Here is a 24,296-nt window from a genome sequence, read left to right on the forward strand (position 1 = left end):
GCTGTCTGGGGTTTGATCCCAGAATCCCATATGGTCCCCCAAGCCTGCCAGGAATGATTCCTGAGTGCAGAACCAGGAGTAACCCCTGAGCACTGCTGGCTATGCCCCACTAAAAGAAAAATAATGTAAAGAAACAAATGAAAATTTTATGACAGAAAATATAACTGAAATGAAAAGCTAGAAAATGAATCCACAAAAGGTTGAGGAGTGAATAAACATTGTTAGATCAGGAAGGAAAAGGAAGAGGAAGGTGAGGAGCAAAGGAGGATGAGAGGGACCCAGAGACCTGGAAAGAAGAAGGATTAAAACTTCCCAACTGTGACCAGAAGGAATCTGAGCCCCAGGTTCCATATTCAAAGCAGGATGAAACCCACCATGAAGCCACACCAGCACTCCCAGGCAGACCTTCATGATGCAGGTGGGATGTGCATGTATCAGGACAGAGCCTCACTCCTGGGAAGGAGGCAGTTTCTAGGATACAGGGAGGAAGTCTCCTAAAACCCAGTACTAGAACTCAGCAAGTTATTATTTTAGGAAGAAAAATGGAGATTTGATGAAATAAAGTAAAAGACACTTTTCAAAAAGACACTGAGTGAGATATTAGCATGGAAGTGAAGAGCTAGAATGTCACAAGCCTCAGAAATATCCAAAAAAAAAAAAAAAAGAAAAGAAAAGAAAGAAATGCAGCTGCTTCTTTCTAGAACTGCTCACAGCTGGGGCTGGAGGGAAGCATGTAGTCTGCATGTGTGAGGCCCTGGATCTCCTTCCCCACACAGAGGGATGAACTTCGAACGACTCACAGAGGATTTTTCTCCACAGATCATGGTGCTCAGGGGGTGCCACGATATTTCCAGGTACTGAAAACGAAGCCTCAATTCCACCCCACATTGTCAGGAAAGAGGACTCATGAGAGAATCATGAGTTGGCAGCAGACTTACCCTGAGCTAATAACCAAAGGAAGCTCTTGGCAGAGACCCGGGTGGATCAAGGGCTGAGACATGAGAAAAAGGGAAGCAAGAGCAACTGAGGCCACGACTACAGAACCAAGGACAGGGCCCTACCTGCAGGGAGGAAGCACTTCAGCACACCAAGGTCCTAAATAGCAAAGCATGGCAGGTTCTTTATTTCACCTGTAACCTGGCACACACCTATAGACAGGGAAGTTGGGTCTGTGACCCACATGGTGCATCCCCTCTACAGGAGAGAGATGTGTTTACAGATAATCAGAACAGATTCTTGGGGGTTTTTTGTGCTTTGTTTTGTTTTTTTGTTTTGTTTTTTTTTGGGGGGGGCCACACCCGGCAGTGCTCAGGGGTTACTCCTGGCTATCTGCTCAGAAATAGCTCCTGGCAGGCATGGGGGACCATATGGGACCCCAGGATTCAAACCAACTACCTTAGTCTCTGGATCGGCTACTTGCAAGGCAAAAGCCGCTGTGCTATCTCTCCGGTCCCCAAAACAGATTCTAACCTCCAGAAGGCATGAGAAAAAAAGGAGCTCTAAAGGCCAGCCATAGCAGGTAGAGCATTTGCCTTGCACATGGCCAACCAAGGTTCGATCGCAGGCATCCCATATGGTCCCCTACTCCTATCAGGAGTGATTTCTGAGTGCACAGCCATGAGTAACCCCTGAGTTCCAATAGGGTGTGACCCCCCCAAAAAAAGGAAAAGAAAGGAGCTGGGCTAGATCAATACAATAGCAGGTAAGGTGCCTGCCATTATGAACTGACTGAGTTCAATTCCCAGCACTTCACATGATCTCCCAACATGGCCCCCCCAAAATTAGAGGGAAGCATCATTGGAAAATAAAATGATAGATTTATGACCTAAGAAAACCACTTATTTGGAAAGGATCTAAATAAGCCAAAAAGAGTTAAAAATGGTGCCGAAATTTGGAGAACATGTTGCATACAGGAGCCCCAACTTCCAGCCCAGATAGTGCTTTGAGCACTGTGGTCAGTGGGCCCTGAGATCCACCAACTGTCACCTCAAAAAAAAAAAAAAATTAGACTCCATGCCCATTGGACTCACTGTAGAATTCTACCAGTTAAAAATAACTGACCCCATTTTTCACACAATAACATTCAGAAAACAGAAGAGTGGTGGCACCTCCAAATTTATTTCCTAAAATTCAAATATTTCATCAGATTCAAAGACAATACCAACAAGACAAAACTAAAAAGACTGCAACCAATAGTCCTTTCAGACACAAACAAAAATCACGAACAAATTATTTAGCAAATACAATTGACCAAAATGTCAAAAAGTTCTCTATGCATCTTTTTAATGCTTATTCCATTGTCATCCAACAAATCTCCTGCAAGGGGAAAAAGAGCTACATGACTGCCACAATACAGAAAGCGTTCTCCAAAATCTGACCCTCTTTTCTGGAGCATCACAGGAAATCAGAGCAGAGCTGGACTCAAATACCGAAATGCTGCAACCCCGCAGCCAAACTCAAGTGCTAGTGCAGGAGAGGGGGCCCCTGGGAGCTCATTCTCTGCAGAACCAGAGGCATCTACAGTGCAACAAGACAGGAAAGAGGCAGCAGAATGGAAAGGAGAGAAACAGAGTTGCTACTGCAGATGACTTCATTCTTGAGAAAACTCCCAAGTGGGGGTTGGGAAATAGCACAGTGGGGAAATAGCACAGTGGGGACGACACTTGCCTAGAACACAGCCCATCCAGATTCCATCCTCTGCAACCTAGATGGTCCTTGAGCCCACCAGGAGTGATTCTTTTTTTTTCGGTGGAGGGGGCCACACCTGGTGATGTTCAGGGGTTACTCCTGGCTCTGCGCTCAGAAATCGCTCCTGGCAGGTTCAGGGGACCACATGGGATGCTGGGAATCAAACCTGGGTCTGTCCCAGGTCAGCCGCATGCAAGGCAAACGGCCTACCGATGTGCTTATGCTTCAACCCACTAGTAGTGATTCTTGAGTGCAAAGCCAAAATTAAGCCCTGAACACTGCCAGGTGTGGCACCCAACCCAAAAAATAAATAAACAAAAATACATTGGTGAGGCCAGAGTGATAACACAGCACATAGGGCATTTGCTCTGCATGTGGACAACCCAGGTTCCATCTCCAGCATCCCTCGAGCTGCCAGGAATGATTTCTGAGAGCAGAGACAGGAGCAATGCTGGGTGTGGCCCAAAAACAGACAAACAAACAAATACACTGACAATACACCTCCTCAAGCATAGGAGAAAAATGCTAAGGAGGATCTTGGGACCAGAAAGATAGCATAGCAGTAGGTAAGGCGTTTTGCCTTGCATGCAGCCAATCCATGATGGACGGTGCTTTGATCCTGGCATCCCATATGGTCCCCTGAGCCTGCCACGGGTGATTCCTGAGTGCAGAGCCAGGAGTAACCCTTGAGCACTGCCAGGTGTGACCCAAAAACAAAACAAAACAAATTTGCTAAGAAGGATCTAACAAACATTCGGGGATGTGAGCCCTGAAAACGGCACCGAAGCAAGACAAGTCCAACAAGACATCAGAGAAAGAGATGGGAGGTCAGCAGGCAGATGAGCACACAGGGCTTGCCTCACTCCTGTCAGAATCCTGTGAGAGCCCTGAATATGATTCCAGAACTCATATGAAGGGAAGAAACTATATCAGCACCAGCAATGTCCCCAAAAAGGCAGAAAGAGTGCCCCCCCTAACATCTGTCCCCCAGCTCAGGCATCAGGTGTGAGCTAGGTTAGATGCCACAGGAGACACCTAGGCTTGGTGCCATCTGTGACAGAACAACCACCCAATGTAGGAAATTCAATCTTAGTGAAGGCACAGGTTCCTGTGATAAGCTACTGGCAGGACACTACAACTCACTCTGATACAAAAATAAGCCCAAACGAATCAGACTTAAGTGTAAAGTAAGAAAACTCTCTCTCTGTCTCTCTGTGTCTCTGTCTATCTTTATCTCTGTCTCTGTCTCTCTCTCTGTCTGTCTGTCTCTGTCTCTCTTTCTCTGTCTCTCTTTCACACACACACACACACACACACACACACACACACACACACACACGAAAATTCTCATAACATGAGATTGACTGAGTTCTCAAACTTTTATCCACAAGCCCTGTCCATAATGGAAAAAACCTATAGAGGAACTTTGTAAAAAAGAAAATAAACAGGGGCCGGAGAGATAGCATGGAGGTAAGGCGTTTGCCTTTCATGCAAAAGGTCATCAGTTCGAATCCCGGCATCCTATATGGTCTCCTGAGCCTGCCAGGAGCAATTTCTGAGCGTAAAGCTAGGAGTAACCCCTGAGCGCTGCTGGGTGTGACCCAAACACCAAAAAGAAACAAACAAACAAAAACACTTTTGCTGTCTTCCTGCCTCATAGTGACCTTTCCCCAGACCAAGGAAACCCCTACCACACAACACAGCTCTCAAACCAAGAACATGCCCCATTGGAATCAGATTCCTGATGTTAGCACTGGCCTCTCTTGTCATCAAGGTACTTCAAGAGCTCCAGGTCTGACCCTATACCCACTCCTCTGCCCCTGCGCCATGTGTGACTTCTGCCTTTGCCTCCTAGACCAATAATTTGGGTTCAGTTTCACCCTTTCAAACCCTCCAACTCTAAGCATAGCTGATTTTTTTGTTGGTTTTTGGGCCACACCCAGTAACACTCAGGGGTTACTCCTGGCTATGCACTTAGAAATCACTCCTGGCTCAGGGGACCATATGGGATGCCAGGGATCAAATCCAGGTCCATCCTGGGCAGCCAGGTGCAAGGGAAATACTCTACCACTGTGCTATCACTCCAGCCCCTCATAGCTGATTTTTATATCCTGCCTCAAATATCTCTATAATAATCTCCATGCAAAAAATTCTTAGATATTCACCTGAACAATAAAATAGCATCTTCTTTGTTTTGTTTTGTTTGGAGACCACACCTGGCAGTGCTCAGAGGTTACTCCTGGTGGTACTTTGGGGACCATAGGGGATACTAGGGATCAAACCCAGATCAGCCACATGCAAGGCAAACACCCTTCCCACTGTGCTATGGAACCGGGTACCTGAAATAGCATCTATGGGCACAGTTTTCGTTAAAGTAACAGTATAAGAAGTAACCATTTGGGGCCGGGCGGTGGCGCTAAAGGCAAGGTGTCTGCCTTGCCAGCGCTAGCCTAGGACGGACCGCGGTTCGATCCCCCGGTGTCCCATATGGTCCCCCAAAGCCAGGAGCGACTTCTGAGCGCATAGCCAGGAGTAACCCCTGAGCGTCACTGGGTGTGGCCCAAAAACCAAAAAAAAAAAAAAAAAAAAGAAGTAACCATTTGCTGAAGCATAACTAAACAGATCAGATCTTAGTTAATTGAGAATCCAAAGTTCAAATCACAGTGCCTACAAATCTTTAAGCACAACGGGGAAACCAAAATATTCATCTGGCAGACAGGGACAATGGTCCTGGCAAATCTTGAGCTCAAAGAAAGCCTCAGCTCATCAATAAGGAATTTAAATCAATGCTCTATACAATGGCCATGGAAATAAAGCAACTACCAGGGGCTGGAGAGACAGCACAGTGGTAAGGCGTTTGCCTTGCATACAGAAGGACGATGGTTCGAGTTCTGGCATTCTATATGGTCCTCCAAGCCTGCCAGAGGCGATTTCTGAGCAGAGAGCCAGGAGTAACCCCTGAGTGCTGCAAGGTGTGACCCAAAAAAACAAAAATAAATAAATAAAAATTAAAAAAATAAAGCAACTACCAGAAGAATAATTCATCCAATTCAACAATTAACCAATCCAAGATATCAAAGAATCTATACAAATGGAATTGAAGGGGGGCCAGAGCTATAGCAAGCAGGTAGGCATCTGCCCTGCACTGTACCAACCCAGGCCCAATCCCCAGCATTCCATATGGTCTCCTAAGTCTGCCAGTAGTGATTCCTGATCGCAAAGCCAGAGTAATGCCTGAACGATGACAGGTGTAACCCCAAACGAAAAGGAATTGAAGTATTGTAGCAAGCCACAGTGATATAATTCAACATGAAAGGACAGTATCAGACATACTGAAGACAGAATACCAGACATCATCAATAATGAAGTGACAAAAAGAGAAGTAAACAGTTGGAAGAGAATGAAAGATTCATAATAAATAATAGAGAAATAGCCTTCAAATTATAAGAATATCAGAAGGAGAGAAAAATGGAAAGGGGAGAATGAATGGTGGAAGAAATAACCAAGAACTTTCCTGATCTCTGTAGAGAGGGCACCTGCACAGATTCAATAGACGCAGAGTCACAAACAGAATCGACTCAAATAGTGCAATGCCAAGATACACAGTAATTAAAGTAGTGAGATCAAGACAGACTACTCAAAGAAGCAAGAGAGAAGAAACACCTCAAATACGAAGGAAACAACACAGGAATGACATATTCAAAGTACTGAATGAAAAAAATGTCTAGCCTATGGGGCCAGAGCAGTGGCACAGGCCATGAGGCATCTGCTTTGCGTGCGCTAGCCTAGGACAGACCGAAGCTCAATCCCCCAGCATCCCATAGGGTCCCCTAAACCAGGAGCGATTTCTGAGTGCATAACCAGGAGTAACCCCTGGGCGTCACCGGGTGTAGCGGAAAACCAAAAAATAATTTTTTTTTTAGCCTAGAGTCCATGACCCTGTGATGTCATCACTTAGACTTGAAGGAGGGGTAAGAACTTTTTCAGATGAACAAGAAATAGAAGCATCTGCAACAACTAAACCAGTCCTGCTAGAATTACTGATAGACCACCTATAAAAAAATTAAATTGATTCTTGCCAAAACTACTAGATTCCACAAACATACACAAAAATGGCAACACAGCCCTACATAACATTAGTCTCCCTCAATTCAATGAACTGAACTCCCCTATAAAAAAGGTCATAGAAAATCCATCCTAGTCTCCTTCTGGGTTCCAGTGCCATCACTGTTCATCTGCCCTTTGGGGCCAGCCAGGTTGGTGTGGGGGAGGGAATAGGGAACCTCACACCTTAATTCCTTCCACCAAACACTAATGGGGCTGTCTTTTTGGGTCTTTCCCAGCTTCCATCAGGGTCCCAGCACCATTGCTTAAGCTTTGTTCCCTAGGGACAGTGAGGCCTGTGTCTGAGTGGGAACAAGGAGGCTCCAGTCCTAATCCTCTCTACCAAGCTCAAATGGGCCTTCTGTCCAGTCTTCCCTCAGTCTCCTTCTAGGTTCCAGTTCCATTACTGAAACCTTCTTCCTTTCCTCCTTTTCCCAAACTGTGTGGATGCTAGTGGGTTACCACGAAGTTATTTCAATATATATCATATATAAATTTCAATATATATTGAAAATAAATAAATTTCAATATATATTGAAAATATATAAATTTCAATATATTGAAAATATATACTCAAATATATATTCATATATATTGAAAACATATATATTCAATATATATTTTAATATATATCATGTATGATCTATAGGATCTAGCACTTCTTTCAAAACCCTGATACTCCAGCACTCCAACCCACTAAATGCAAAGATCAATGGGGAAACTAAAGAAGACATCTACTGTGGGGGATATGGAGAGAAATCCTGGCAAATCTCCAAGTCTACCCAAACGCCTGAACCTTATAGATGAGGACCTAAAATCAACACATTACCTCCATGCTATCTCTCCAGCCCCAGGGACAATTTCTGAGCGCTTAGCCAGGAGTAACCCCTGAGCATCAAATGGGTGTGGTTTGAAAAACAAAACAAAAACAAACAAAAATGTGCAGTTTCGGGGCCGGGAAGGTGGCGCTAGAGGTAAGGTGTCTGCCTTGCAAGCCCTACGGACCTCGGTTAGATCCCCCGGCGTCCCATATGGTCCCCCCAAGCCAGGGGCGATTTTTGAGCGCATAGCCAGAAGTCACTAGCCTGAGAAATTAAGAAATCTATAGATGAACAATTCAACCAACTCAAAGGAATCTGGGTGCTCAAGACCCACTAGACAATATTTCATGGTGTGGACTCCTCTTACAGTGCTCATTACCATAATCAGTTTTCTAGACTTAAAAATTATGATTGTTATTTTTGGTTGTTTTTTTTTTTTTTTGGTTTTTGGGGGTCACAACTGGCAGCACTCAGGGGTTACTCCTGGCTCTACACTCAGAAATCGCTCCTGGCAGGCTTGGGGGACCATATGAGATGCTGGGATTCAAACCACCATCTTTCTGCATGCAAGGCAAATGCCCTACCTCCATGCTATCTCTCCTGTCTCTCTGACTGTTTTTAAGAATGCTCTATCCACAATCTAACCCATGAAACCTTTCTTCAGTAAAATTTACCCTCACCAATCATGATTGGCCTAGAAAATGGAAAACCTTTCCATCTGACTTGCTGTCCTCATATTTTTTAAGCGTTCTGTCTCATTTCACCTGGGTCAGCTTTTCAACTGTAACCCATGAATCGATCCTCAGTGTCTATGTGTGCGCATGTGTATGTGTTGGCCACCTCAATGTCTGTCTAATGTCCATCTGTAATATACATAATGACTGTATATGTTGTATACTGACTGCCCTTGCCCCTGTTATACATAACCCCTCCTCCCCCCTTTCGCTTACCACCTTACAAATTATTTTCTTTTTTTTTGGGGGGGGTGGGCATATCCAGTGGCATATCCTGGCTATGTGCTCAGAAATCGCTCCTGGGGCCCGGAGAGATAGCACAGCAGCGTTTGCCTTGCAAGCAGCCGATCCAGGACCAAAGGTGTTTGGTTTGAATCCCGGTGTCCCATATGGTCCCCCGTGCCTGCCAGGAGCTATTTCTGAGCAGACAGCCAGGAATAACACCTGAGCATCGCTGGGTGTGGCCCAAAAACCAAAAAAAAAAAAAAATCGCTCCTGGCTTGGGGACCATACGGGACGCCGGGGATTGAACCAAGGTCTGTTCTGGGTCAGCTGCATGCAAGGCAAGTGCCCTACCGCTGTGCTATGGCTCCGGCCTCACAAATTATTTTCTAACCCTCACTCTCAACCCCCCATCTGTTATTTCCTTCCATTTAACCCTTTTTATCCTTAGTTCTTAACTCCTCAGGAAGTGGAACATTCCCCCCACCCCAGCCAGCTGCCAACCAGCTCCCTAAGTGAAAAGATAGATTCTCAGCCTGAGAAGAAGCTGCCACTGCCGCTGCTGCTGCTGCTGCTGATTTGCTCTCTGCAGCTCTTCCCCCCCCCCCACCTCCCTTTGCTGCGGACTGTTGCTTGTTACCAGATTTGATTTCTGAGAAGGCCCCAGATCAAGGATATTTCCTGATATGTGACTGCTGGGAGCCATTTTTTTAAGACTTCACAGGACCAAATCACAGGCTGAAGCTATGCTCCAGATTTTATCTCCCCCCACCTACAACACTTTCAAAAGACTTAAAGGTGACATGCATATCTCCTTGAATATTTCTTTAGATGTATTTCTTTAATAGGTATAAACCTTACCGTCTATCTTCTTATGTAGCGGCAATTTCCCCATTTTGGGAGGGATCTATTTAGTAGGGAATTCTAGTAGATAAGTTTCTCCAGTGTTCTGAGTTCATTTTAGAACCAGCTTATCGGGATTGTTTACCTTGTTATTTTTACCCCCATATGCACCAGTAGTACCATGTGGCATTGTTCCTTTTTTGCATAGGCACATTAAAATGGGGGAAATCTTATGTGTGCAAACAAGTCCTTATCTAATAGAGATAGGAACATGTAAATTTTATTTTGCAGTGGGGCCTTATGCCCTGAACACTTAGTATAGTGACTTGGCTTAGGCTTCAGAAGATTGGACATTGACCATTCACCCCCTGAACCTTGGACCCCATCTATGGAAACAACACAGTTTTCTTTTCTTTTCTTTTCTTTTTGAGGTTTGGGTTTTTGGGTCACATCCAGCAATGCGCAGGGGTTACTCCTGGCTCTACGCTCAGAAATTGCTCCTGGCAGGCTCAGGAGACCATATGGGATGCTGGGATTCAAACCACCGTCCTTTTGCATTCAAGGCTACCTCCATGCTATCTCTCCAGCCACTTTTCTTCTTACTTTTATTAAAAACTTTGCTTTCCCTTATCTTAAAACAAATGTATCATGATCAGTAATGTAAACTATGTAATGCATCTCCTTTAAATAAAAAAAATTAAAAAGAGGGGCCAGGGAAGGTGGCGCTAGAGGTAAGGTGTCTGCCTTGCAATGTTAGCGTAGGATGGACAGTGGTTAGATCCCCCAGCGTCCCATATGGTCCCTCCCCAAGCCAGGGGCAATTTCTGAGCGCATAGCCAGGAGTAACCCCTGAGCGTCAAACGGGTGTGGCCCAAAAACCAAAAAAAAATAAATTAATTAAAAAGAAAGAAAATAGGGCCGGGAGAGATAGCACAGCGGTGTTTGCCTTGCAAGCAGCCGATCCAGGACCTAAGGTGGTTGGTTCAAATCCCGGTGTTCCATATGGTCCCCCGTGCCTGCCAGGAGCTATTTCTGAACAGACAGCCAGGAGTAACACCTGAGCACCGCTGGGTGTGGCCCAAAACCAAAAAAAAAAGGAAAGAAAGAAAATACATCCTTCTAATGTCTATAGGAAACACACTAAATTCACAGGAAAATACAGATTCAGAGTAAAATAATGGAAAACCCTCCTATAAGCCAATGGGGGGAGGGAAGTAGGAAAGCTATACTTCATCAGATCACAGAGCATTCAATATAAAGAATACTTATATCCAAAGACAATAAAAAAAAAAGTGGGGCAGCAGAGAGTAGTTAAGGCAGAGAATATAAAAATAATAGTCAGAAGTGGAGTTTGAATCCAGCTGAGGTGTATGAAACTGACAAGAGCAGCCATAGGCAGCAATGAGAGTTTGGATTCAAAAAGCACCAGTTTCAATCAAACTGAGGTAAGTGAACCCAGATGATGCAACAGCCTGTTGGTTGTAGGCAAAGTTTGGGGGGAAAGCCCCAGCTTGAATTTAGCTGAAGTGTGTGACACCAGTGTGTGACACACAGCTGCTCTCCTTCACTCTGCAGCTCTGCATTTCTTCCTGTCAAGGACTACACTATAACATAATAGCAGTTCCATACAACAAAGTTCACAATGGAAAAACTATGCAGAATCACACCATATCGTGTGACTGGAGATGCTAGTTCTGGAGTCCCAACCAACATCAGCCATCTACATAACATCTCTGATCAGAACTTTAAGAGAGGGTGCTGGAGAGATAGCACAGCGGTAGGGCATTTGTCTTGCATGTGGCTGACCCAGGAGAGACCCTGTTTGATTCCCAGCATTCCATATGGTCCCCCAGCCTGCCAGGGGTGATTTCTGAGTGCAGAGCCAGTAGTGACCCCTGAACGCCACTGGGTGTGGCCCAAAAACTAATCAATCAATCAATCAATCAAGTTTAAAATATTTTTTAAAAAAAACTTTAGAGAGGAAATGTTTCAGATGTTTAAATAACTTAAAGAAGGGCCCGGAGAGATAGCACAGCGGCGTTTGCCTTGCAAGCAGCCCATCCAGGACCAAAGGTGGTTGGTTCGAATCCCGGTGTCCCATATGGTCCCCCATGCCTGCCAGGAGCTATTTCTGAGCAGACAGCCAGGAGTAACCCCTGAGCACCGCCGAGTGTGACCCAAAAAAAAAAAAAAAAAAAAAAAAAGATAGAATAGACAGCTCAAAAGACTCAAGAGGATATGAGAGTAGAAATGAGAAAACTTCAATCAGAAATATCAGGGCTGAAAACATGATAGATGAAATGAAAACCTTACTAGAAAGACTCACCAACAGAGTAACAGCCACTGAGGACAGAATCAGTGATATAGAAGGTGAGCTGTATACACCTTCATACACCCGAGGGGACTGGAAAACATTCTCAAAAAAAATCAAACAGATGACAATAGAACTCTGGGATAAATTCGCCAGAAATAACATAAGGGCTGGAGCAATAGCACAGTGGTAGGACATTTGCTTTTCATGCAGCCAACCCTGGACGGACCCTGGTTAGATTCCTACCATCCCATATGGTCCCGCAACCTTGCCAGGAGTGATTTCTGAGTGCAGAGCCAGGAGGAACCCGAGTGCTGCCGGGTCTGCCAAAAAACAAACAAACAAAACAAAACAACAACAACAAAAAAAAAAAACATAAGAATCACTGGAGTCCCAGAGATCCAGAGATCCAGAAAGAAAACCCCGATGAAGAATCAAGAGTCCAGGATATCATAGCTGAGAAATTCCCAGAACTAAAGCGTGCAGGCTACCTCATCCTGGATGCCCAAAGAGTACCAGTTAAAAGATATTCAAAGAAAAGCACATACTAGGGGCCGGGAAGGTGGCGCTAGAGGTAAGGTGTCTGCCTTGCAAGTGCTAGCGTAGGACAGACTGTGGTTTGATCCCCCGGCGTCCCATATGGTCCCCCAAGCCAGGGCGATTTCTGAGCGCATAGCCAGGAATAACCCCTGAGCGTCAAACAGGTGTGTCCCAAAAACCAAAAACAAAAAGCACATACTAGTCACAATGATGAAAACCATAGAAAGGGATAGAATACTGAAAATAGCAAGATCAAAAAGGGAAAATATATACGAAGAATCATCCTTAAGATTTACAGCAGACTTATCACAAGCAACTCTCAAAGCCTAAAAGCAGTGGTGCGATATAGTGACAAAACCCAATGAAATGAATGCTTTGCCAAGGATACTTCACCCAGTCATACATATCACAATCCCATGGCAAATATTATACTCCCCTTTCATAGAAACCAAGAAAGTAATTCAAAGAATTGTTGAAACTTGGTTCTTTAAAAGAATAAACCAGATAAATAAACCTTTAGCTAGCCTAGAAAAAAAAATGTTCAAATAATTCAGATCAGAGATGAAAGGGGGAGAAATTACAACAGCTCCAAAGCTGAAGCATATAGAAGAAATAGGTAGGTTTCGAGTCATGTAATCTCCCAAAGCTGATGAAGAATTAGAAAACATAAACAAGCCCATCGCAAGTATGGAAATTGAAACAATAATTAAGAATCTCCCCAAGAACTAAAGTCCTGGTTCAGATGGGTTCACTGGTGAGTTCTATCAAACCTTCAGAGAAAATTTACAGACTTGATTACTTAAGCTCGTCCAAAAATATGGAAGATACAGGAATTCTTAACACCTTCTATGAAGCTAGCATTACATTACATTAAAACTCAAAGCAGACAGACATTTCCAGAACAGAAATTTCAGACCAATATCCCTGATGAACACTGATGCAAAAATCCTTAACAAAATCTTAGCTAACCAAATCCAACAACATTCAAAAAAAAAAAATCATACACCCAATTCTTTATAATTCATCAGAGATGTAAGGATGATTCAACTTATGTAAATCAATATAACACACCACATTAATTAAAAGTAACAGCCATCTGATCATATCAATGATGTTGAGAAAGATTTGACAAGATCCAATATCCATTCATGATGAAAAAAAAAATTCAATAAAATAGGAGTGAGTGAAACTTTATTCAAGACAGTCACAGCCATCTGCAACAAACCCACAGCCAATATCATTTTCTTAATAGTGAAAAATTGAAAGTATTTCCTCTGAGATCAGGCATAAGATCTGGTCACTGTCTTTACTTTTTTTTTTTTTTTTTGGTTTTTGGGCCACACCCGGCAGTGCTCAGGGGTTACTCCTGGCTGTCTGCTCAGAAATAGCTCCTGGCAGGCATGGGGGACCATATGGGACACCGGGATTTGAACCAACCACCTTAGGTCCTGGATTGGCTGCTTGCAAGGCAAACACCGCTGTGCTATCTCTCCGGGCCCGTCTGTCTTTACTTTTATTGATTATTATAGTATCAATATAGTATAAAAGTTCTGTAATATAGAAGTTCTATAGTATAAAAGTTCTATAGATCAATATAGTATAGAAGTTCTGGCTATAGAAGTCAAGCAAGAGGGCCAGAGAGATAGCACAGTGGTAGGGCATTTTGCCTTGTTTGCTGCTGATCCAGGATGAATGGTGGTTCGAACCCTGGCATCCCATATGGTCCCGAGCCTGCGAGGAGCGATTTCTGAGCGCAAAGCCAGAAGTAACCCCTGAGTGCTGTCGGGTGTGACCCAAAAAAAACAAAACAAAACAAAAATTAAAATTAAAAAAAGAAAAAATCAAGCAAGAATAATAAATCAAAGGGATTCTAATTGGAAAAAAAAGTCAAATAATCACTGTTTGAAGGTGACATGAAAATATACGTAAAATATCCTAAAGTGTCCACAAAAAAGCTCCTAGAAACAATAAACCAATAAAGCAAAGTTGCTGGCTACTCTCAGTACACAGAAATCAGTTGCATTCTCCTCTTCTTGCCTAACTTTGCCAAGATGGTTTTCAGGCATTTTGTGGTCTACTGGGTTGCCTCATACTGGGAAGCTGTTTGGGATCATCAATGTTATTGATCAAAACTGGGCTTTGGTTGATGGGCCATACACTCAGGTAAGGAGACAGGGTATGCCCTTCAAATGCATTCAGATCACAGTCTTCATCCTCAAGTTTCCACATAGAGCTTGTCAAAAGTATATTCAGAAAGCTAGGAAAAAAGCAGATATCAATGCAAAATAGGCAGCTACAAGATGGGCCAAGATTGAAGCCATAGAAAGGAAAGCTAAAATGACAGATTTTGATCGTTACAAAGTCACGAAGGCAAAAAAAAAAAAAAAAAAAGAGGAACAGAATAATCAAACTTAAAATTAGGAAGCTTCAGAAGACAGCTTTCCCCAAAAAAAAAAAAAAAAAATAGAAAGAAAGAAAAGGCAGCTGCTGCTAAGGGCACAGCCACCACTGCTGCTGGAGCTACTGCAAAGATTCCAGCCAAAAAGGCAGCTGCAGGCCAGAAGGTTTCTGCCCTGAAGGCAACCGAAACTCTGAAAGCTCAAAAAGGTCTGAAAGTTCCTGCTCAGAAAGCATCTGCTCCAAAAGCTGTCAAGAAAGCCTAAGAGCACACATAGCTCTGATTACAGTAATAAAGAATCTTGTTGATATCTGGGGGTGGGGGGGAAGTTGCATTACAAAATAATGAATCAGAAGAAAAAGAGATCAAGGAGTCTATCTCAAACTGCGGACTTTGGAAGTAGGAAATGTGCACTAGTGAAGGGTGTTGGACATTGTCATTGTATGACTGAACTCAACCATAAGCAACACTGTCTATCTGTGAAAATAAAACTGTCTCATTTACTAATTTGGAACTTTACTTTTTTTTTTGGGGGGGGGCATACCTGGATGCGCTCAGGAGTTACTCCTGGCTCTGTGCTCAGAAATCGCTCCTGGCAGGCTCGGGGGAACCATATGGGATGCCGGGGATCGAACCCGGATCTGTCCCAGTTCAGCTGCATGCAAGGCAAATGCCCTACCACGGTGCTATCATTCTGGCCCCACCAGGAGTAATTTCTGAGCACAAAGCCAGGAGTAACCTGAGTGCCAGTGGGTGTGGCCCAAAGACCAATAAAATAAAATAAAATAAAGTTAAATGAACAAGTAGGGCTACATAAAATGAAGAGTTTCTGCATGGCAAAAAAAAAAAAACCTTAAAATACAGTTATCAAAATGGGAGAAAATGTTCATATTTAACACATTATATAAAAGCTTGACATCCAGTATAAGGAAACAAATTCCTCTGGCCCCTGGTCAGCCATAAGATGGGTTCTGTCCCTTGAAGGGTTAAGATGTCACTTAGGAGGGGTTGGGGACATTTGGCCTCAAGTTATATAAGCTCAGCTGGAGATGGGGAGGGCACTCTGCTGGACTGCTCCTACTGGATGGTCGCTGCCAACTTGCTGGAGACGCTGTTTGCCTGACTCCCATCTCCTGCTGCCTCCTACTATTTATTTTCCTTTCTCTGGTTCTTTCTCTGGCTGACTCTTTGCCCCCGTCTCAACCTTGGTCCTCTATGTCCCTCTCTTGGTCTGGGGGCTGGTTTAAGGCACCTGGCCTCCCTGCTTTGCCTCTTCCCTTGATTAAATTCTGTTCCTAACCCGCTTTTGTTGGGGTTTTGATTGACACTGACAATCCAGGATATATATACTCACAAAAATCAACCAAAAAGTTCAAAAACCCTTTCAAAAAATGGAGAGAGAAAATGAACAGACACTTCCAGAGAAAGACAAGAGGCTGGCCAAAAGGCACATGAAAAAGTACCTGGCATCAATCACTTATCATTAAGGAAGTCCAAATCAAGACAATAATGAGACATCACCTCACACCAGTGAGAATGGCACATAAAAAAAAGAAGGAACATGGGGCCGGGCGGTGGCGCTGAAGGTAAAGTACCTGCCTTGCCTGCGCTAGCCTAGGACGGACTGCGGTTCGATCCCCCGGCGTCCCATATGGTCCCCCAAGAAGCCAGGAGCAACTTCTGAGCGCATAGCCAGGAGTAACCCCTGAGCGTCACAGGGTGTGGCCCAAAAACCAAAAAAAAAAAAAAAAAAAAAAAAGGAACAATCAGGGATGTGTTGAGAAAGGAACCCTCATTCACTACTGGTGGGAATGTTGTCTGGTTCAACCCTTTTCAAAGACAGTTTGGAGAGTCCTAGTAAACTTGATATTGAACTGCCATATGACCCAGCAATTCCATTTTGGGGTGTTGTACCCCAAGGACTTAAAAAATTCATTCAGAAGGATATGTGCACACTATTATTCATTGCTGCACAAAATATAATAGCTAAGATATGGAATCAACCTTGGTGTCTAATGATGGATAAATGGATTATGAAGATGTAATATATATTCACAATGGAATACTATGTAACTGCAAGGAACGAAATCATGCAATTTGCTGCAACCTGGCTGGAACTGAAAAATATCATGTTGAGTGAAATAAACCAGAAATAAAAAGACAAATACAGGATGATCTCATTTATCTGTGGTACATAGAATAACCAGATGGCAAAAGGCAATATAAGTAAAGAGGGGACACCTAGATCACCCTTGATCCCAAAGCTTTGGGAGTAGGAGAATAGAGAAGGAAAGAAATCCAGGGAGGAAGGATGAAGATGAGAAAGGGAAGTAAAAAGTAAAAAAAGAAAGGGAACAGGAATTGGGGCTTCAGTTATATTAGTGACGTCGAAAAGTGCTACAGCTCTACATACAAAACAACAACACTGAAAACATGAGATCTAAGCTGCAACTACTGATCTTTGGAATGTACCTGTAAAGTGGCAGGCTGGTAGGGTGGGGGATGAGAGAGTGTAGGGGACACTGGTGGAGGGGGTTGACACTGGTGGTCATTCACACAAAGATGAACCAAAAAAATTTAAATTGTGATTGGTGATATGATTAAAAGTCTACTTAGCAATAACTCCGTGAATAACAGTTCTTTAATTAAGACAAAAAAATTAAACTTTTGTTGGGCAACAATTGGAAGATGAAAACAAATATAAACTACAGAATGGGAGATAAAAATCTCAACCATTGATGTGCAATTGTGGAGTTTCAAACCATCCAGCAGAACAGGCGCCCAACGGCTGTGTAGATAGTTCGCCCAGATAGGCATCAGTCACAGGTGCAGGCTCAGTCTCTCCTCCGCTCTCAGAAGAGCTGAAGAAATGGAAGCAACCACACAGGCCAGGAGCCAGCATGTACAGGGAGCCAGGAGAGATGGCAGATTCTGCCCAAAAGATAAAGTGGGACTCAGCTGTTGGATTAACTGAGTGCCACCCCACTCACGACAGGCCTTGTTACTCATTGGTTGCAAACACCCTTGAATGCAGCACCTTGAATCAGCGTTTAGATCATTTGTTCTCCACCCTGGGGTGTGGTCTGGTTCTTCCTAATAAAAATCCCTGGTCTCAGGAAAATGCGCTTGCATTTCTAGCTTTCCTCACTGAGCTACCTACTTCTTAGGAGCAGAAGGCTTGCATGTTGGGATTCCTGAACCCATTTCACTCCCCTTCAGTGTTTGTGGACTATTTCTTGCGTTGGCATTTGCTTCCAGACCCTTTTCTGTCTAGAAGTCTGGTCTTGGAGCATGAGGCTAACACCACACTCAGCAGCTGTTTAGTGGAGGGAACAGTCCGTCATGATGGAGCATGAGGACGTGTGGACAGCAGGTAGTGGCTGTCTTATAAACATAAGGCTGCAAACTCCATGCCCACCTCACCCTCCGGGCAAGTGCCTGATCAAATCCCTAATCCACAGGTGAGATTTCCCAGAGCACCACAGCCTTACATGTGCCAACTAACACATGTAACTCTGGGTCATGAGAACAGCAAGAAAAGGGGCTGGGTTGAGGGAGGAAGCTACAAATTAGAACAAGGCTGCACTAGGCACAGGACACACACACACACACACACACACACACACACACAACACACACAGTTCACCCCATGCCCTGCACTGGCGGCCAATTCAGCCTTGCTCCAAACATCTCAGACACCTTAGAATCGACCCTTCCACTTGGAGCAGCTCCTTCTCAGCAAGGCTATGATCCCATTTGTACAAGATTCTTTTTATTTTTTTTTTGGTTTTGGTTTTGGTTTTTAGGTCACACCCGGCAGCACTCAGGGGTTACTCCTGGCTCTTCACTCAGAAATCACCCCTGGCAGGCTTGGGGATTATATGGGATGCCAGGTTTTGAACCACAGTCCTTCTGCATGCAAGGCAAATGCCCTACCTCCATGCCATCTCTCCAGCCCCTGTACAGAATTCTTTTTTTGTTTTGTTTTGTTTTGTTTTGTTTTTGGGCCACACCCGGCGTTACTCAGGGGTTACTCCTGGATGTCTGCTCAGAAATAGCTCCTGGCAGGCACGGGGGACCATATGGGACACCGGGATTTGAACCAACCACCTTTGGTCCTGGATCGGCTGCTTGCAAGGCAAACGCCGCTGTGCTATCTCTCCAGGCCCTGTACAGGATTCTTAAAGGGCAGATGGAGAGAAACCAGCAGGTGATTTGGGGGAAAGAAGGAAGAGGATGAAGCTAGAGGTTCAGTCAGTCAAGGGTCAGGGCAAGCCCTAGGATAGTAGCCATCACCCAGGAGTCCCCTCCACAGCCAGTTAACCTGAGACCACACACTCCTAGTCCTATCTCCAGAGTGAGCCCAATGACTTCCATCTCCAGCTCTATCAGGTCTGCATGCACTGTGGAGCCCAGGGCAGGAAGGGCAATACACCTAGCAGAGGGCCTTCCTGTCAGGGCAGGGCTACATGGCCTAGGACCACCCTTACCTCCACTTCTGGTGTGTGGGCCCTGGACCCACCACCAGACAGGACTGGTACTCAGGAGAACAAGCCATCACCAGAGAGACCTATGTCTCTCTCTGCAGAGCCCAGTGAGAAAAGAAAAAAGTCAGAAAATGAACAAACCAGGTCCAGGCACCAGGTCCATCCCACCATATCCGCTCATCAGATCCAGCTCACCAGATTCAACCACCAAGCAAAGCTCATCAGATCGAATCACCAGTTCTAACATCAGAACCAGCTCACCAGACCCAATCAAAAGACTCACCACCAGATGCAGTACACACAACACTCCTACCAGCAGATCCAGCTCACTAGACAGAAACACCCAGGCCTCGACCTCCTTAGCACCTCTGGTAATAAGAAACACAGGCCTATTGCTTTGTCTCCACCAAACTGTGTTTGTTCTGTCAGGAGACGCAGGCTTAGAGGGAGCAAGTTTATCCAGGCAGAAAGACGAGAGGACCCACAAAGTCAACAAGAAACGTCAGGAAGAGGTCTGTGTCCCTGTGGGCTACTGTGTAGACTCTTTCTTTACATTTAACACCCTCCCAGCCATGCCCAATCCGAGCCAGGATGGGGCACACAGACCCTGCCAGCCTCACAGTGGCCAAGCTGACCATAAGAGCCGCATGCCCCAGTTCCACCCCTGGTTGTGCTCCTCTCACCCCACCTTCACCCTGACCTGGACATGACCAAAAGGCCCCCAAGCTATACTCACACGTGTCCCTCTAACACCTCTCCAGGACACCCCTGAATATGCCTATCAGCTCAGGACACAGCCTCTGACCCCTTCACAAAACCGTAAGTGTCCCCCTGAACCTCTACACCTGGAGTGGGTCTGGCACTGGAGACCTGAGGAGGTGCAATTCTGATAGCACTGGTCAGACCTGGCCCAGGAGCAGGGGTGGATGAGAGCAGAATAGATGCCCTGGAGAACACAAGCGAAGGTAGCAGAAACCCACAGGCCAGAGAGTGACAGAAAGGCCTCAAAAGGACCATTCCACCCACAAAATCCCTCCACAAACTCCATCCTGGAGCTACAAAGTAGAGCAGCAGCTCTGCAGCCAGGCTGGGCCTGGCTCTCAAGAGCCAGGTTAGGTCAGTGTACTGTATATATACAGGGTGACCTGGGCTCCCTGACAAGCCCTCCCCCATTCTGAAGCTCTGCCCCCAGACCAAGGCTCGGTCCCCACCCCCATACCTAGGAGAGGAGATCCCAGCCAACTTTCAGAAGCCCCAAAATATAGCCTAGGACCTGAAGGCTAAGTTCAAGAGAACCTATCCAGGGTCACCAGCTTTGGAGAAAAGAAGTATTTCCCTTTAGACAGTGCCCAGGAAGGCCTACAGTATGGGTTCCTCCACCACCATCCCAGGGTAGCTTATTCAGCACAATAATAGGGGCAGGAATGAAGGAGAGAGAAGAGAGTCTGAGGAGAAGGTGCCGTGAGAGCCTAAATCCGACACTATACTGGCTCTGCTGTCTCCTCACCAAGCATGTGGCCAGGAACCACAGCCCGGTATGGTCACAGTGAGGAACCTGGGCAGAGTAAAAGATTTTGAGAGCATCTGCTGTCCCAGATCCTCCTGCAGACTTCATGTTGAGCATGTTGAGTGGAGTGAACCCCACAGCACCAGCCCTGTGCCATGAAGATACCCCCAGGAAAGCAACCTGTGAGACCCTCCCCCAACTAACACCCATCACAGAAGATCACACTCAGCCTCCCTCTGCTACTGTGCCCTCATCCCACACACATACATGCTCCCTGGCCAGGACAGGGCCCACTCCCTCAGAAGCACAGGAAAAAAACGGCTCAGGCCTGGACGTGGCTCATGCAAGTGAGCCATGTATGTTTAGGCACACTGGCCAGTCACACGTGGACAGGTCAGCAATAGCTGTTCACTGCCAAGAATCAACTTACAGGACACACAGCTGACGTCATAGACCTAGTGTCCACTCTGACAGAGGAGGTTACCCCAGAGCAAGCTCTTCAGCCCCTCCAATCACTTCTCTCTCTGACCAGCTTCCCAGCACCAGGGACACACACTCACATGGGCAGTGGGACAGGAGGCAGCAGCCTCATGTGACTGGGGACCAGCCTGGAGTCCACGTGCCAGCAGTCTGGCTGTCTCCCTGGCCAGGGGACAGAATGACCCACTCAAGACGCCCCAGGAGAGGGAGCTGAGCTCTAATTACCATCCTGGAGAGAAGCCCGGGGGAGGGATCTGGAGCAAGATAGAGTTGTGGTGGCAAGGTCCCCAAGGAGCCTGAGCCTGTGCTGGGACATGCTTCTCAGCTGTCCCCAAGGCATGGAGGACAATGACCAGAAGATTTCCAGTCCCAGAAGCCACCACAAACAAGCAGACAGAGTGGCCTGGATCCTATGGGCATCGCAGACCTCGCCTCTCACTCACGTGGGCGCTGTTGTAGCAGGCACTCACTCCCAACCACTTCTGCATCCACTGCAGGCCCTCCTCCTGGTTTGACACCCCTGTACCCAAAGGGGATTGACCTCATCCTTTCAATCTCCCAAGAAGGGGCCCACCCTGTGGTGTGTTCCTAGCGGTGATAGGTCACAGAAGCCTCTGGAAGGGTGAGTGGGGTTCACCAGATGGGTAGTGAGTGGGGGAGCCAAAGAGATCTGCAGAGCCAAGGATCTGGGTGCAGGCAAAAGGTACTGCTCACTGACTCACTCACATCTGACTCATACTCATTCACTAAGCGCCACTCTCACACACTCAAACTCACACTCAATCTCATTCATTTAGACTCATTCTCTCACACTCAGACTCACTCTCACACTTAAAACTCATTCCCACATCCACTTTCACCCCGTTCTCTCATTCACTTTCACACTCTTCCTCACGTTCACTTTCACTGGTTCTCTCATACTGACAATCTCACTCATTTTCACATTCACTTTCACTCTCATTCTCTCATACTAACACTCAGTTCTCACATTAACTTTCATGCTCAAACTCACTCATTCTCACAATCACTCATTCACTCACTCCCCTAGTGTAACTCCACCCTGGATTTAGGTGTAGCTACCTGAGACCCACCCATTTCTGGGAGGGGTCTTGGGAACGAGATATTATGTGTGACCTTACCTGCAAAACCCCGCCCATTCCTGGGAGGGGTCTTGGAAAAGTTAGATAAGCCTTGGACCAAGGGGATTCGGGCTTTTCGGCCCTGCTGGGGGCTCTGGCTTTTGAGTCTCTACGTTCTGGTCTTTGACCAGCATGGAGCCCAAAGGGAAGATGGCTGAAAGGAGTTTAGATGCAGGGCCAAGAATAACTAGTGCTTGAAAGGTTATGAGTAGGCCACACACATGTGGTGATTAGGGCATGAATAAAGATGATGCTTCCTGATGCCTGCCTGTGAGTGAGTTCTATACCCACCGTTCACCTAACCTGGGACCCGCCGGCTGAATGGGGGTTGCTGAGCCACGTGGCCTGGGATGGCAGAGAGAGAAATCCACCTCCATCCATCGCCATCCAGCTCCATCATTATTTATTTAATTCAACACCCTAGTCACTCACTCAATCTCATTCACTCACATTCTCTCTCACATTTTTTCTCACTCGCCCACTCCCTTTCTCTGCAGCCTCCCTCCTTCGAGGTCCTTGGACACCAACCTCACCTTCCCACTACGCATCAGATCCACATCAGTGGGGACCAGACACAGGGTGGACTTCTAGTCTGCCGCTCTCAGAATCACACATTCCTATCCTGGAAGGCTGCGACCTAGGCAAGATGCCCCCTCCCTGATCCCCAACCCAGGATCCTGTCCAGCCACCCCCTGAGCCCACAGTATCACCTCCCAGCCCCTCGACCCAGCTAGCTGCCTGCTCAGTTCCCTGCAAGGCCCCTAAGAATGTAAGCTCTCCACACCCACACCCCCTTCTACAGGGACCAGGATCCCCACTGCTCTCACCAGAGAGGCCCTGTGTGATTGAATATCCGTCAAACTATCCCACACCTCCAGCTTCTGTTCCAGAAAAACTACACACAACTTCCAGTGCCACCACTCATGTCCAAGGCACCTTCTGGCCTGGCTCTCCCCTTCCCCACAATAGCAGCCACTGCCTATGATCCTGGACACCAGGTTCAGCCCTGTAGAGCAACTTCTCTGGCTTTAGGTCCTTACTGTCATGGGGTAACTGCATCTCTGGGTTGACCCTCCAGGGTGTCCTCTCCCCAGACCTTTTGAAGGCTTATGCCATCCTGTCCTTCAAGTCACAGGATGACTGGCTCTGCAGCCCCCTCCCCTCAGGGGGAAAGGTGGGTCAATGGCACCAAGACAGAGATGAGAAAAGGCAGAGAAAAGTGGTACCCCAGAAGCTTCACAGAGCTCGAGACCAAGTCCTGGAAACAGCCAGGGCATGGAATGATGACTGAGTCCCCAACCAGCCCAGCCCAGGGATAGGGATAGAGACTTAAGTTCCTAATCAGCTCAGGCTCACAGTTTTGCTCACAGGAGATCCCTGGCTCCAGGTAGACTCCCAAAAGCCCTCATATAGGGTCACCACAGAAAGGTGTTGGGGCACCTGAGGGCAACTCAAGCGTGGGACAGACGTACAAGCGGGACGGTGGGAGTAAAGCAAACAGAGGGCCTCTGACTAGCCCTGCCACCAGGCCAGCCCATGCCCCCATGCAGGCAGCAGGCACAAGACTGCAGGGGTGAGAATGGAGGAGGTGCAACCCTCCAGTCTATTTCCCAATCACAGACGCAGAAGGGACCCCAGCGGGCCTCCAGGACAACACGAACTTTGCCAGGCAACGGCACCTCCCCAATCAGATACCCCTCCTGGCCCTGTGGGCTGAAGCCCAATTAGCAAACCCTAATTAAAACAACAAAGTAACAAGCGAGAATACAGCAGCCAAGGCTACCTACAGGAGCTGAGCACAGGAGGCTTAGTGGGGTTCTTCCTGCACCCCACGGGAGGGCACTCACTCTGCCCCAACAGACCCGGGCTTCCCTCCACCACACACACATGTGCACACACACACTCACATATACAGTACCCAGCATTGTGTGCACATGCAAGTCTACTAGGACACACACGTGCTGTTCGTCCCTGTATCCAGGTCCATGTCTGCAGTTTATACATGCAAGTGTGTATCTGTGC

General features: G+C 46.3%; 1 protein-coding gene and 1 pseudogene across 1 annotated transcript in view; one reads left to right on the plus strand and one right to left on the minus strand.

The window, feature by feature from the left end:
* CACNA1B (calcium voltage-gated channel subunit alpha1 B) overlaps nucleotides 1-24,296 on the minus strand; it is a 158,777-nt gene that overhangs the window by 128,610 nt on the left and 5,871 nt on the right. The window lies entirely within an intron of this gene.
* Nucleotides 376-24,002, plus strand: LOC126020814 (60S ribosomal protein L14-like; annotated as a pseudogene).

The sequence above is a fragment of the Suncus etruscus genome, chromosome 10, assembly GCF_024139225.1.
Source record: "Suncus etruscus isolate mSunEtr1 chromosome 10, mSunEtr1.pri.cur, whole genome shotgun sequence".
In the NCBI taxonomy this organism is placed as follows: domain Eukaryota; kingdom Metazoa; phylum Chordata; class Mammalia; order Eulipotyphla; family Soricidae; genus Suncus; species Suncus etruscus.